This window comes from Gopherus flavomarginatus, chromosome 15 (assembly GCF_025201925.1).
Source record: "Gopherus flavomarginatus isolate rGopFla2 chromosome 15, rGopFla2.mat.asm, whole genome shotgun sequence".
Taxonomy (NCBI): Eukaryota; Metazoa; Chordata; order Testudines; family Testudinidae; genus Gopherus; species Gopherus flavomarginatus.
This window is the reverse complement of record NC_066631.1, coordinates 5,895,144-5,909,482: the sequence shown is the minus strand read 5'-3', so window position 1 is coordinate 5,909,482 and position 14,339 is coordinate 5,895,144. Positions and strand designations below refer to the sequence as shown.

General features: G+C 46.6%; 1 long non-coding RNA gene across 1 annotated transcript in view; it reads left to right on the top strand.

Annotated features, from left to right (window-relative positions):
• The window catches only part of LOC127034717 (uncharacterized), a 163,182-nt gene extending 162,001 nt beyond the window's left edge, over positions 1-1,181 (top strand). The window contains exon 11 of the long non-coding RNA XR_007769465.1: positions 1,016-1,181. This is a non-coding gene — a long non-coding RNA (uncharacterized LOC127034717). The remainder of the gene's footprint in view (positions 1-1,015) is intronic.
• The last annotated feature ends 13,158 nt before the right edge of the window (positions 1,182-14,339 follow it).

The following is a 14,339-nucleotide window of genomic DNA, read 5'->3' as shown; positions in this document are numbered from 1 at the left end:
ATCTTTCTTGAGTGGTAACAGCTAATTTAGACCCCATCATTTTATATGTATAGTTGGGATTATGTTTTCCAATGTGCATTACTTTGCATTATCAACAGTGAGTTTCATCTGCCATTTTGTTGCCCAGTCACTCAGTTTTGCGAGATCCCTTTGTAACTATTCACAGTCTGCTTTAGACTTAACTATCTTGAGCAGTTTTTGTATCATCCGCAAATTTTGTCACCTCATTGTTTACCCCTTTTTCCAGATTGTTTATGATTATGTTAAATAGGACTAGTCCCAGTACAGACCCTTGGGAGACACCACTATTTTCCTCTCTCCATCCTGAAAATGGATCATTTATTCTAACCCTTTGTTTCCTATCTTTTAACCACTCACTGATCCATGAGAGGACCTTCCCTCTTATCAAAAAAGCCTTTGACAAGGTCCCTCACCAAAGACTCTTAAGCAAAGTACACTGAACCCATTGAATCAGCCCATATGACTATGGCCACAGTCAAATAAGTTTGAATTATTTTTTGGAGTACAGTTTTGTAAGACGTTATATCAAATGCTCATAAAATCCAGATCGACTGCAGCTCCTGAGTTTCCTTCATCCACTAATTAGGCGATTCTATTCTAACAAAGCAATCAAGTTTGCCTGAATGACTTTTTATGATCCTCATGGTTGTATTATCCTCCTGGTGTTTCTTTCATTCAGGGTATAATGTGCGGTATGTTGTTTTGCCTGGGATTGAACAGTTAGTTACAGAATAGTCATTGCCAGGATTGTATGGCTGTTTTTTGTTAAAGATGGGTTTCCCATTTGCCTTGCTGCTGTCTCTCTTGCCTCCCCACTGCTCCCTGACTACACAGAAATGATTGTCAGTGTCCTAGGCCAGTCAGTGACTAATTCTTGTAGTGCCCAAGGGTATGGCTGGGTGAAATTTTTCAAATAGTTTATTTGCCAAAAAATGCAGTTGCGGGTCAACCCACGCTGTTCGTGAATTTCATATGAATTAATTTTTTCCAACAGGGACACTTAGATGCCATCCACAAAACCACTGGAAGAGGAGTCCCGCCCACCACCTCCTCATAGTCGATAGACCAGTAGCTAGAACCTTCACCCGAGATGTGGGAGACGCAGGTTCAAATGGCTGTGCTGCATTTTGTCAAACAGAGCTGCAGCTTTCAAGCCCTCCTAGGCCACTTTTTAAACCTCTCAGGGCAGGAGCAGGTAACCACACCACCACACTCACTTATTTCTAGTAGAATCTCTATCCTTTCTTCTTTTGTTTTATAACAAGGGTCGTGAGTTCAATCCTTGAGGGGCCCAGTTAGGGATCTGGGGCAAAAATCTGTCTAGGGATTGGTCCTGCTTTGAGCTGGGGGTTGGACTAGGTGACCTCCTGAGGTCCCTTCCAATCCTGATAGTCTATGATTCTATTCTATGAAGTTTGACTGGTAAATTGTGGTACATTGCATCTTTGGGGGCAGAGGATCTGGGATTTCTGAGAGTATCTAGTATCAGGATCTGGATATTAGAGTAGAATGCATCAAAGGAACATGGAGGGTCTGCCATAGCCCAGATGAGAGGGCTTGAGTGGCTGACATATTGGTGGTGTTAGAAGCAAACACCCAGCCATCATGAGTAAGGCTACCTCTTGCTAGAGGCAGGGAGTAACAAGATGACTCACAGTCCTGGCTACCCCAAGAATCATCGTTATTGATCAAAATAATAGTGTCAGGCCAAGAACTTACCCCTGCAGGACCTCAGTAGATACATATGAACTTGATGACAATTCCCTATTTACAGTTACATTTTAAAACCTAAGAACATAAGAACGGCCATACTGGGTCAGACCAAAGATCCATCTAGCCCAGTATCCTGTCTACTGACAATGGTCAATGCCAGGTGCCCCAGAGGGAGTGAACCTAACAGGTAACGATCAAGTGATCTCTCTCCTGCCATCCATCTCCACCCTCTGACAAACAGAGGCTAAGGACACCATTCCTTACCCATCCTGGCTAATAGCCAGTAATGAACTTAACCTCTATGAATTTATCTTGTTCTCTTTTAAACGCTGTTATAGTCCTAGCCTTCACAACCCCCTCAGTCAAGGAGTTCCACAGGCTGACTGTGCACTGCATGAAGAAGAACATCCATTTATTTGTGTTAAACCTGCTGCCCATTAATTTCATTTGATGACCCCTAGTTCTTGTATTATGGGAACAAGTAAATAACTTTTCCTTATTCACTTTCTCCACACCACTCATGATTTTATATACCTCTATCATATGCCCCACTTAGTCTCCTCTTTTCCAAGCTGAAAAGTCCTAACTTCTTTAATCTCTCCTCACATGGGACCCGTTCCAAACCCCTAATCATTTTAGTTACCTTTTTCTGAACTTTTTCAATTTGCTGCTTATCAATTTGCCATTTTTTAATCCATTTAATGTGTGCCATGATATTGTTCTAGTTCTTAATCAAAATGCCGTGCTGCACTGAGTCAAATGCCTTACAGATGTCTAAGTAGATGACATCAGCACTTTATCTGTATTGACCAAACTGTAATCTTATTAAAAAAAATCAGGTTAGTTTGACAGGATCTATTTTCTATAACTCATGTACACCCTGGGGTGCCTTTCAGAATCCCAGCCCTGAATATTGACTCTAGGACAATTCCTGCAGCTCAGACTAGCTTTGCTGAGAAACATGCTGCCAGGGGAAGAGGACGCAAGGGGGAGCAGTAGACCCAGCCCTGCGAAGCACTTCGGAGAAATGGATTCTGCATATCAGAGCCCTCACGGCTCATTGGAACTAGAGCATTCGTCGCTCACGCCCCCCTCGGTCATTTCTAACAAAAATGAAGTTATTCTCTGTAATTGCCAATTAGTGGCATGCCACTATTTTACCGGCTTTCAGTAATTAAAAAGGACTGGGCACTTGTTTTCCCTGACTCCAGTTCTCCTCATTCAGCCTGAGTCTCCTCGACGCAGATCCTGGCTGAGTGTAGTGCTGGCTGTGCTGCCAGGTACACACCAATGGGTCTGTCACAGAACGGGGGAGAAAGCAGCACAGCAAAACATAGGCCCATTTTGCCAAGCTGAGTCCCAGTGTAAGGGGGCAGAACTCCAGTGCCAGTCAAAGGAGTTGGCCCCCTGAGCCATAGGTGACATGTGGCGGGCATGTGGGCTCCTGTGCCCACTCCAGATTTGCTTCTTAGCTTGTACTGAGCATGCCCACATGGACTGAGCATGCTCAGTAACTTCTGTGGAAGCCACTGCCCTCAGTCTGCCCCCCCACTATAGGCAGATTCAGGTCGTCTCTTCCTTCAACCCATGGTGACTTTGGTCTGCTGGGTTCTACTAACCCCTAGGAAGGGCAACGTATTCAGGGAATAGCCCCAACAGGGCCCACTCGCCTCAGTCCTCGACACCTGTTTGGCTGCCCGTTTGCAACGTGTCTTCATAGAAGTCCTGGTCTGATTGTGGGAGGTATCAGATTCCCCATCACTAAGAGGTGCTATGTGAAGACCAGGCATCTCTCAGTGCAGGATCAGCTCTAGCTCCATCAGAAGCTGTGGGCTTGATGTGGGAGTCACTGAATTAAATCTTATGGCTGGGGCGCTGCAAGGGGTCAGCCTAGCTGATGACATGGGTCCCTTCTGGCCCTGGAATCTGGGACTGTGTGAAATAAGTGTCAAGGGAACAACACACTATTCCTGCTTCAGCTGGCAGCATTTCTCTTCACGTGAAAAAGGAGGGCGCTCTGGGGGCAGGGTCCTATCCATTGATCCATGAAGGGGTGGGCTGCCCCACAACCTAGGAGATGTCCAAGGATCAGTGGGAGGTAAAGGCTCCAGGTCTGAACCCACGGGCCTTCCTGTCCCTACAGAATGTTCACAGCCAGGTGACAGTACATCTGTGCATGCAGAGGAGCAGTGCAGATGAGTGATGTCAAAGGTCACGGTGATTATCCAGACCTCAAGGCATGTGGGGTCACCTAGTCATTCATGGCACCATGCTCGTGCTGGTTTGGGGCATACCAGGAGAACAAAACCTCGGGGTGAGATGTGCGGGGCTGGCCTGAGAGTAGGATCCAAGCCCGACGTGACAGTGTAACACACATGGGCTATTGCTTTCTAAAGGGAGAGCAAGGCCAAGCAAGCTGAGCAGTGATTGCCCGCCCCAGGTTTGTACCGACTTGCACAGAGGGCTTCACGTCCCATCCAAGCAGACTGATTTCACCCCTTGGAAAAGGGAGAATCAACTGGCTCAGAAAGCAAAGATCAACCCTGAGATTTCTAACATGAGGCTCTAGTGAGAGGGAGTAAAGCTCCACAATCCCTCCAGGTGACTTGGACCAGACTTGCCCAGCACTTCTCACCCAACACTATTTGGGATTGTGGGATCCTCTATGCTGGTAGCACAGAGCCATGTGAGTGTTTAGGGAAATGACTCCACAGAGGGAGTGGAAAGGGATCTGAGGGTGCATGTTACCTCTTGTTTGGCCAGCGAGGGTTCCCCAACATGCCTTGTTCTGCAGGGCTGCCCAGAGGATTCAGGGGGCCTGAAGCAAAGCAATTTCAGGGGCCCCTTCCATAAAAAAAAAGTTGCAATACTATAGAATACTATATTCTCTTGGGGGGCCCCTGTGAGGCCCGGGGCAAATTGCCCCACTCCCCCCCCCCCCCCCCGGGCAGCCCTGTCACTCTGAGCCAGAGTCTGCTTTTACTTATAATTTCTGCTTGATTGGTTTGTCATTAAAAGCCTATTAGCCTGGGAGGATTCCAGGCAAGTGCTAAGTCTGTTCTGACTTGGGATGGAGCACAGACAGTCTAGCTCAGTCTGTCTTTGTAAGTTGTTGTAATTGGAAGAAACAAACAATGGGTCAAATTCATCTGTGGTGGAACTACTGGCTTCAGGGGATTCCCCCCAAGCTGCGTTGTGCCCATCATGTTTGGAATAAAACATGCCAGGCCCCGAGTTCCACTTTAGAGTTTTAATTAGTTTTGCAAGTGTTGCATTGAGTTGGTGTCCCTTGCTAGATGGCCTGCTGACATGGTCTCCAGCAGGCCTGGCTCGGGGCTCTGGTGTGGGGACCGTGCCCTCATTTGCAATTGCTCTCTCCCCACTCCCCCGCCCATCACTGGAACAGAACACTTTGCTTTTGTGTTTATTCAGGGAAGCAAGTAATTATATGAGTTGCATATGGTAATTAAACCCAAAAACACATTAAAACCTGAGGGTTGGCTTCTTTATTTGAGATGATGCATTCTGAGTAATACGCGTTAGCAAGGGAATTGAGTTTCCCATTCAGAAGAATGATTGTGCTGCTGGCGGTTGGATGCCGGGAATTTGGCTTCTCTTTGATCCACAGTGAACACTGTGGTCTTGTGGCTAGATCGGCACCCAATACCTGCCAGGTCTTGCAGTTGGGCTAGAAGTTTCAGAATACAATGATGAACTTTCTCAGCCTGTGTCATCTTATTGCTCCACCTCAGCAAATAATGAGTAGCAAACAATTTATCCAGCCAGTTCACTTGACTTGCCTGTGAAGATCCTGACACCATACTGTGTTGTCTAATAGTGAGATAAGTTGCATGGTATATCTGTCTCTTGACTGAGTGAATTTTGCTTTCCACAGCAGTATTGTCAGCCCGGAGTGTTCAAAAATCGTGAGATTGGCTTGAAAGTCAAGAGATTTTTTTAATTAATAAAGCTGTGGAACTTCTGGCCTTCGAGCCTTAAGGTCTGATTCAGGTCATGTTTTCGAGCATTTCTCTGCAATCATAAAGGCTTTTTTTGATACATATATATAAAGAATTGCAAACTGAGATCCTCACATAATTACAGGACTCCAGGAGCTGGAGATTTAAGAATCACATCGTAATGAGATTTGTAACAAAATCATGTGAGTTGGAAACGCCGATTCCATGACCACAGAGGCATTTAGGCCCTGGCGATGGTTGCTGCAGACAGCTCCATAGCGTGAGTTCTGGACAGCCCTGCCCTGGTCAGGTTTCCCTCATGTTTGCTGTGTCCATCCTCCCCTGAACAGTGCCCTTTGCTACAAAGGCCCTGCTGGGAGACCAAGAACAGCAGCAGGCTGGGGAAAGGGCAGGGGATGCTCCTTGTGCTGCATCTTGAATGCACTGAAGCCCTTTGCAAGGCTGGGCAGAGGGCTGACCTTGTTGTTAAGGCTGGGGCTGATTGGTATGCTGCAGGCTCAGCAGCAAAATAAGCAACGTAAATGCAGCACCACATGAGGAATACATTGGAGACAATCAACCCTGGATCCATCTCCCGTTGTCTGGGAGTGGTCAGAACACAGAGCTCACGGACTGCCCTGAGAACAAGACCCATCCTGGGACCCATGCTGTCTTGGTGTGGATACACGGTCCTTGCCCCACCAGACTCTGTGGCTGCAAAGGCTGCTGAGATCCTCCCCCCCGCTGGCCTCCGTTGTCCCACCAGAGAGTAGCTGCTTTATACACAGACATGCGGGGCAGCTGCAGTACATGAGACATTTTGATAAATGAAGTGTGCATGTGGGCCAGTTATCTGCAAAGTCCCTCTTGGTGGCTGTGGTCTGCTTCCTTAACTGTAAAGGGTTAAAAAAGTCTTCCAGGTAAAGAGAAGGGAGTTGGGCATCTGACCAAAAGAGTAAATGGGAAGGTTAGAACTTTTTAAAATGGGGAAAAGGAGAAAAAACTTCCTCTTTGTCTCAGAGTGGTTCTCCGGGAAAGAGGGGAACAGGGAGCAGTTATGCTGTGAGAAGCTTTAAGCTGGTTGTGATCATTGACCATACCTAGAACTACTTATTTGGAACCCCCAGATGTGTAAGTAGATGAGGAATGTTTAGAAAGTTGCAATTAGGTTTATTTCTGTTTATTTCTTATGTCTAGTGGACTAGTGTGCTAATCCCAAATGCTTTTGTTTTGCTTGTAACCTCGAAGCTGGACCTCAAGAAAAATTAAACATCAAGAATAACCTTGTAAGTGAGCTTTTTAAATCTAGAAAAAGCCTAAGTTCCAGATGTACTTTCTGTCTTTTTGTTTTTAATAAAATTTTCCTTTTTGAAGATCAGGATTGGATTTTTGCTGCCCTAAGAGGTTTGTGCACATGTTTGATTAGCTGGTGGCAACAGCTAATTTCCTTTGTTTTATTTCTCAGCTCTTCCCCATGGGGGGGGGTGAAAGGGCCTGAGGGTACCCACAGGGAGGAATTCCCCAGTGCACCTTCTTGAGTTCTCAGGGGTTTGCATTTGGGTGGTGGTAGCATCTACCCAGCCAATGACTTCTTTGTTTTGGTCTTCACTGAGAAGTCTGAAGGAATGTCTAACATAGTGAATGCTTATGGGAAGGGGGTAGGTTTAGAAGATAAAATAAAAAAAGAGCAAGTTAAAAATCACTTAGAAAAGTTAGATGCCTGCAATTCACCAGGGCCTGATGAAATGCATCCTAGAATACTCAAGGAGTTAATAGAGGAGGTATCTGAGCCTCAAGCTATTATCTTTGGAAAGTCATGGGAGACGGGAGAGATTCCAGAAGACTGGAAAAGGACAAATATAGTGCCCATCTATAAAAAGCGAAATAAAAACAACCCAGAAAACTACAGACCAGTTAGTTTAACTTCTGTGCCAGGGAAAATAATGGTGCAAGTAATTAAAGAAATCATCTGCAAACACTTGGAAGGTAGTAACATGATAGGGAATAGCCAGCATGGATTTGTAAAGAACAAATCGTGTCAAACCAATCTGATAGCTTTCTTTGATAGAATAATGAGCCTTGTGGATAAGGGAGAAGCAGTGGATGTGGTATACCTAGACTTTAGTAAGGCATTTGATACGGTCTCGCATAATAACTTTATCTATAAACTAGGCAAATACAATTTAGATGGGGCTGCTATAGGGTGGGTGCATAACTGGCTGGATAACCATACTCAGAGAGTAGTTATTAATGGCTCCCAATCCTGCTGGAAAGGTATAACAAGTGGGGTTCCACAGGGGTCTGTTTTGGGACCAGCTCTGTTCAATATCTTCATCAACGATTTAGATGTTGGCATAGAAAGTACGCTTATTAAGTTTGCAGATGATACCAAACTGGGAGAGATTGCAACTGCTTTGGAGGACAGGGTCAAAATTCAAAATGATGTGGACAAATTGGAGAAATGGTCTGAGGTAAACCGGATGAAGTTCAATAAAGATAAATGCAAAGTGCTCCACTTAGGAAGGAACAATCAGTTTCACACATACAGAATGGGAAGAGACTGTCTAGGAAGGAGTATGGCAGAAAAAGATCTAGGAGTCATAGTGGACCACAAGCTAAATATGAGTCAACAGTGTGATACTGTTGCAAAAAAAGCAAACGTGATTCTGGGATGCATCAACAGGTGTGTTGTAAACAAGACACGAGAAGTCATTCTTCCGCTCTACTCTGCGCTGGTTAGGCCTCAACTGGCGTATTGTGTCCAGTTCTGGGCACCGCATTTCAAGAAAGATGTGGAGAAATTGGAGAGGGGCCAGAGAAGAGCAAAAAGAATGATTAAAGGTCTTGAGAACATGACCTATGAAGAAAGGCTGAAAGAATTGGGTTTATTTAGTTTGGAAAAGAGAAGACTGAGAGGGGATATGATAGCAGTTTTCAGGTATCTAAAAGGGTGTCATCAGGAGGAGGCAGAAAACTTGTTCACCTTAGCCTCTAATGATAGAATAAGAAGCAATGGGCTTAAACTGCAGCAGGGGAGATTTAGGATGGACATTAGGAAAAAGTTCCTAACTGTCAGGGTAGTTAAACACAGGAATAAATTGCCTAGGCAGGTTGTGGAATCTCCATCTCTGGAGATATTTAAGAGTAGGTTAGATAAATGTCTATCATGGATGGTCTAGACAGTATTTGGTCCTGCCATGAGGGCAGGGGACTGGACTCGATGACCTCTCGAGGTCCCTTCCAGTCCTAGAGTCTATGAATCTATGAAAAAGGTCAGAGAAGCTGTAACCTTGGGAGTTTAATACCAGCCTGGAGTGGCCAGTATTAATTTTTAAATCTTTGCGGGCCCCCATCTTCTGCCCTCAAAGTGCCAGAGTGGGGAATCAGCCCTGACAGACATCCAGCATGGACAGCTTCTGGGAGCCCTATTCTGTGACCCACCATGTGAGCACCTGGTACAGCACATGGAAAGGACAGCGCTAGCAGGGCTTTCCTTCCCCTTGGACTGGAGAGTTTGGTATTAATTTCTTTGTATTTGGCTCCCACTTACCAGCCCCCAGCTAACAGCCCTGGTCACATTTGCCCTTTGAATATACAGCGAGGTGCTCCCCAGTGCGCTGGGGGAATGCACGGGCTTTATCTGCAGGTGCAGGTGCTCAGCTCCTCAGGACACAAGCAAAATGAGTTTTACAGACTCAGAAGATGCTAGTGCACATCCCCAAAGCACCATACAAAGGACCCATCCTGCAGCCTTGATGCTTTTCATCACCTGCCAGTCACAGAAGGAGCTGTGCCCCTTGGGGCATACAGGGCTGAGATCATAACTGGTGTAGTAATAGGTAGTTTCTAATGTTGGAAAGCCCAAAAAAGAAATAGTGGGAGGCAGCGTATTGGGACTGAGGGGCACCAGTAAGGGTCTATGTGTGGGGAAGCAGCCCAGGAAAGAAATAGCTTGTGGGACATTGGCTGGGCCATGGGACTGGAATCCAGGTTGGAATAACAGGGGGGCTGTGGGTCAGTATTGAGGGGAATCAGAAGAGGGGTGTGTATGTACGCCTAGAAAGGAATACTGGGGTCTGCAGGTTGGGATTGAGGGAGGCCTCAGAAAAGTTGTGTGTTGGAAGAGTTCAGGCCATGAGTAAGAGGCAGATGTGTGGTTCAGTGTTGAGGAGTATCAGTTGAAGGGGGTGTTTGGTGTTGAGGTCTGCTCCGTTAAGGATTGTACCTCCTGGTTAGGCTGCTGCTCAGCTCCTGTTGTGGTCGTGCATGGCCAGATGGAAACAGGCACAGAGTAAAGCTGATCTCTTGCAAGCACTGTAAATATTGAGGCCCAGATCCTCAAAAGTATTTTGGTGCCTAACCCCCAATGAAATCAATAGAAATCAAAGGTTAGGTGCCTAAACACCACTGAGGATCTGGACCTGAGGGATCACAGAATCGCACCTGGTGCCAGGAGTAAAGAGGAACTAAGAAAATACCCTGAGTGGCCCAGCGGAGCCGTTAAAAGCCCCACCCGAGCTGAAACTGTCAGTAAATGTGGAACACAAGTGGGGAAGGTTTAAAGAGCCCTTCACTCTATATCTGCAAGCACTGGGGGGCCAGCAGACAGGAGGATGGTCACAAGGTTGCTTTATCCCTGACAATAGCTGGTCCTGAAGCACTTGATGAGTTTAACCTTTTCAGTTAACACAGGCACAGGGATGTGAGGAGCTCTGCACTCCACGGAAAAATGAGACAGAGGCGAGAGATGCTTTTAAACAGAGGGTACAATAGGAAGGAGAAGCCATAGAAGAGTCTCTGACTGCTCTAAGGCTGAAAATCCAATCTTGAAATTTTGGGGGGCTGAGTCCCTCATAAGAGCCAGATCATGACCGGAATCTGGAACAAACAACTCAGAGGGATGCTTGAATTCATCCTTGACAAAGCCATTCTAATTTGCCAAGGAGGCACCTTAAGCTCTGAGGCCCAGAACTGAATGGGAGTTGGATGCCTAAGGACCTTTGAAGAGCTAGGCCTCAGCGATCGCTGCATGGCTCAGGTCGGGGAGAAGTCCGGGGCTGGGACAGTGAGTCAGGACTGAGAGACGTCAGCGAAGGCTTTTGTCCATGTCTGGGGAAGCCAGAGTCAAGAGCTGAAGTCACAGAGGAATTGTGGACTGGGTTGGAAGGGCCTCAGAGGAGCTGTGAGTGGTGGGGAGCCCATTGCTGGAATAGCAATGAGGAGTAGAAGGGGTGGAGAGGAGAGCAAGGAATAAGGTGTGGGGGTGTGAGGAGCTTTCTGGGGTTGTCTGGCATAGCTAATGAGTACCAAGGATGGAGCTGCAAGGATTATGAGGAGGGCGGATTAAGTCAGGGCATCTAAGTGTCCGTGTCAGGATAGTCTTCTTATCGGTGACATTTGTGGTGCATGGGGTAGGCCAGGAACAGCATTACTCAGGATATTTAAAACTAGGCCAAGCAAAGTGCTAGCCATTCTAGGCTAGGGCCCAGCTCTGCCCTGTCCAGGGCCATGGGTTCGCGGACCTTCTGGCCTGTTCCGTCCCTCCTGTCTCTTTCTATAGGAACCCTGTTGAGTGGTATTTACTCCTCTTTTCGTCCTGGAGAGGATTTGCGTAATTGATCGGCGTGACAAGCTGCTGCCAGCTTAGCGACTGCAGGGTTACTCTGCCACAGTGCAAGTGGCTATAATGAGCCAAAATAATGAGCTGTGCTAAGGCCACCGCAGTCTGAGCTGCAGCACGGTGACAGATGAACGCTCAGATCTGCCTCGCACGTGTGTAGCTGTGAGAGCTGTGGGGACAGTGACAGGCACTGTATGCATTGATGAACTGGAAATGTGACAATGAAATCACCCCCCAAACACAGACCCCAGGAAAAACTGCAATTTGGGAGTTGAAATAAGGGAGTCCTCATTACTGTGCTGAGTTTGACCTCAGAGGCTCCTCTTCGCTCCTCTGGGATTGTCTCGCCCTTTACTTGTTGCCTCAATCAGACGGCAGGGTACTCCCAGGTGCTGTCACTCAGATAATGCCAAGGCATGGTGAAACCAATTAAAAAAAAACCCAGCGCTTCGCCAAACGCAACACAGGAAGCAAATAGAATGAAAATACAGTGGATTTCAACAGCACAAGTACTTTCTAATTAGCAAGGTCCTGGCTAAGGCTTGTGATTTCATCTGGGGAAAACGAACACTCCCACTGCAGTCTTTTTCAGTGACGCTAACATGCCAGAAGATGTAGCTCTCTGGCACCTTATCCAGCTCCACGCGTCTGCAGGAGCTAGGAGTCCTCCCGTGTGTCGCTGTACTATTGCAGACTCTGCGAAGCAGCCATTTGCACAGGCATCATGGGCTAAAGAGACAGAGAACCCAGAATCATGAACCTTGGTGAAAGTTTCCAGGAATGTTTTACTCGAGGTTTATACTAATAAACTTTGGGAGTGGTTCTGTGCTGAGCTGTGAGTGGTTTCTCTCACTCTCGGGGGTATTTAAAATGATCACATCAAATTCTCCCATTAACCACCAATGTGATTAATGTTTCCTGTATTGATATAAAGTGATTCTCCATTGTACAGCTTTCCGAATGCTTCCTGAATTTATCATTTCTTTGTCACAGTTGCCATTGGTGACGGCCTTGGTGAAATCCCTAGTAACATATAGATTGCAACCTACATAGAAATTAGTTGAATACTTATCTGTATTATAGTAATAAAAAGACCGATTTATTAAGTATATGGCTAAAGTGACACCTTAACAGCCCCGGGGCATTCATTGACTGGGGGACCATTCATTTGTATGTTGGTATATCGGTATGCTATGCCACCACAACAATGAACTTTATTGCCAACATCAAATTAAGATATGTTGTGGGTAACATCATTAGGGTGGATTGGATTGAACTGAATTTAAATAATGTCTTTAAGATGCAGATATTGTGCTGCCTCAAAATGCTGCCTAGCTAATCTCACATGGCACCGGAATGCTAGCCAGGGAGCACAAGACTTCACTCAGAGAAGCGCCGTTACACAACTGTACCCGTCTGCTGCAATCAGCTTGCCAAACTACCTGTGCTAGGCTTTGCAGAGACCATGCTGCGGAATATAAATGCCTAGAGTTTAAGCCCAGAATGCTGCTGCAGGATACAGGCCAGCGAATCCACCCAGGAACTGCTGCATCCAGCCCAACACCTTATGGTTGAGTCAGGACTGGTCTTTTAGAAAGAGACAACCGATCAAAACATAAAGACTACAAGGATGAAGAATCAACAAGATCCCCTGGCAATCTGTTCCTATGGTGAATTACCCACTCTGCCCTATCTCCGGTTTGAATTTTTATGGCTTCAACCATTTTTGTTTGCTTGGTGATCTCGAGGGCTCCTTAACCTATCTTCTCTTGGTGCAGGTACTTATAGAACATGAACAACTCGTGTCTTACCCTTCTCTTCAATTAGCTAAGTAGATTGACCTTCTTAAGTCCCAGAGAAGAGAGATCCCTAGGGAGGCAGCAAACATGGAATTCATACATTCATTGATTCATAGAGTTAAGGCCAGATGGGACCATGAGATCATCCAATCTGACCTCCTTTGTATCACAGAGCAGAGAGTTTCACTCAGTTAACCCCGTAACGAGCCCAATAACTTGTGTTTGGCTAAAGCATCTTCCAGAAAGGCAGCCGGTCTTGATCTAAAGCCAGCAAGAGATGGAGACTCCACCGCATCACTTGGGCACTTGTTCCAGTGGTTAATCACCCTCACTGCTTATTGGTGCCTTGTTTCTAATTTGAATTTGTCTGGCTTCAGCCAGAGGTTCTTGCTATACCTTTCTCTGCTAGACTAAAGAGCTGTTTAGAACCCTGTATTTTCTCCCCAGGAAGGTACTTCTACACTGTAACCAAGTCACCTCTCAATCTTCTTTTCGATAGACTCGACAGAATGGTCAGCATGTGATTGTCCTCGGGCCATGTAACAGAGTAGGGCCAGTCAGCTGCTAGATCACCCTGACAGATGGGGGGCTGCTCTCCTGAGTTGCCACTCGGCCATGGGGAGGAAGCATACTTTCTCTCAAGAGCTCTGACAAAGGAAAGGGGAAGGCTGTCCCTGTGGGAACTTCACGTTGTGTTTTCATTGTGCTCAGTCCAGGAGGCTTTGGTCCAGCGACCCTGGATCAGATCAGTGCTGGAGAGTGGGTGACTTAACTTGCCCAAAGGCTGTCAGAGTGTGTGTGTCTGTCTGATGTATATGAGAATGATCAGAGGACTGGACAAGACATTGGAAAGATTGGGATTGTTAGGTTGGAAGGGAGAAAAATAGAGGCAGTTGAGTAAGAAAGGGCTTGATAAACAATCACAAAATGAGTGGTCTACAGCAGAGAGCTTGGGAACTTCTGTTTTCCCTGTCTCATAACTGAAGAACCAAGGGATGTCCAAAGCCGTTGAAACGTGGCAACGCCAACGCTGACGAGAGTCTCAGGGCTGGCAGTCAGTCCATCCTGGGGTGGCTGTAGATGGGAGGCTCCATTGCTCCTCTGTAGAACATCTCAGAGAAGTTCCATTGGCTAGGCCATGCACATGGCACCAGGGGGCAAGACCCAGCAGCACCCTGCCTCCTTCCCTGGCTGCTGTCTGCCCCCACAGACCCAGCTGCTCGCCTT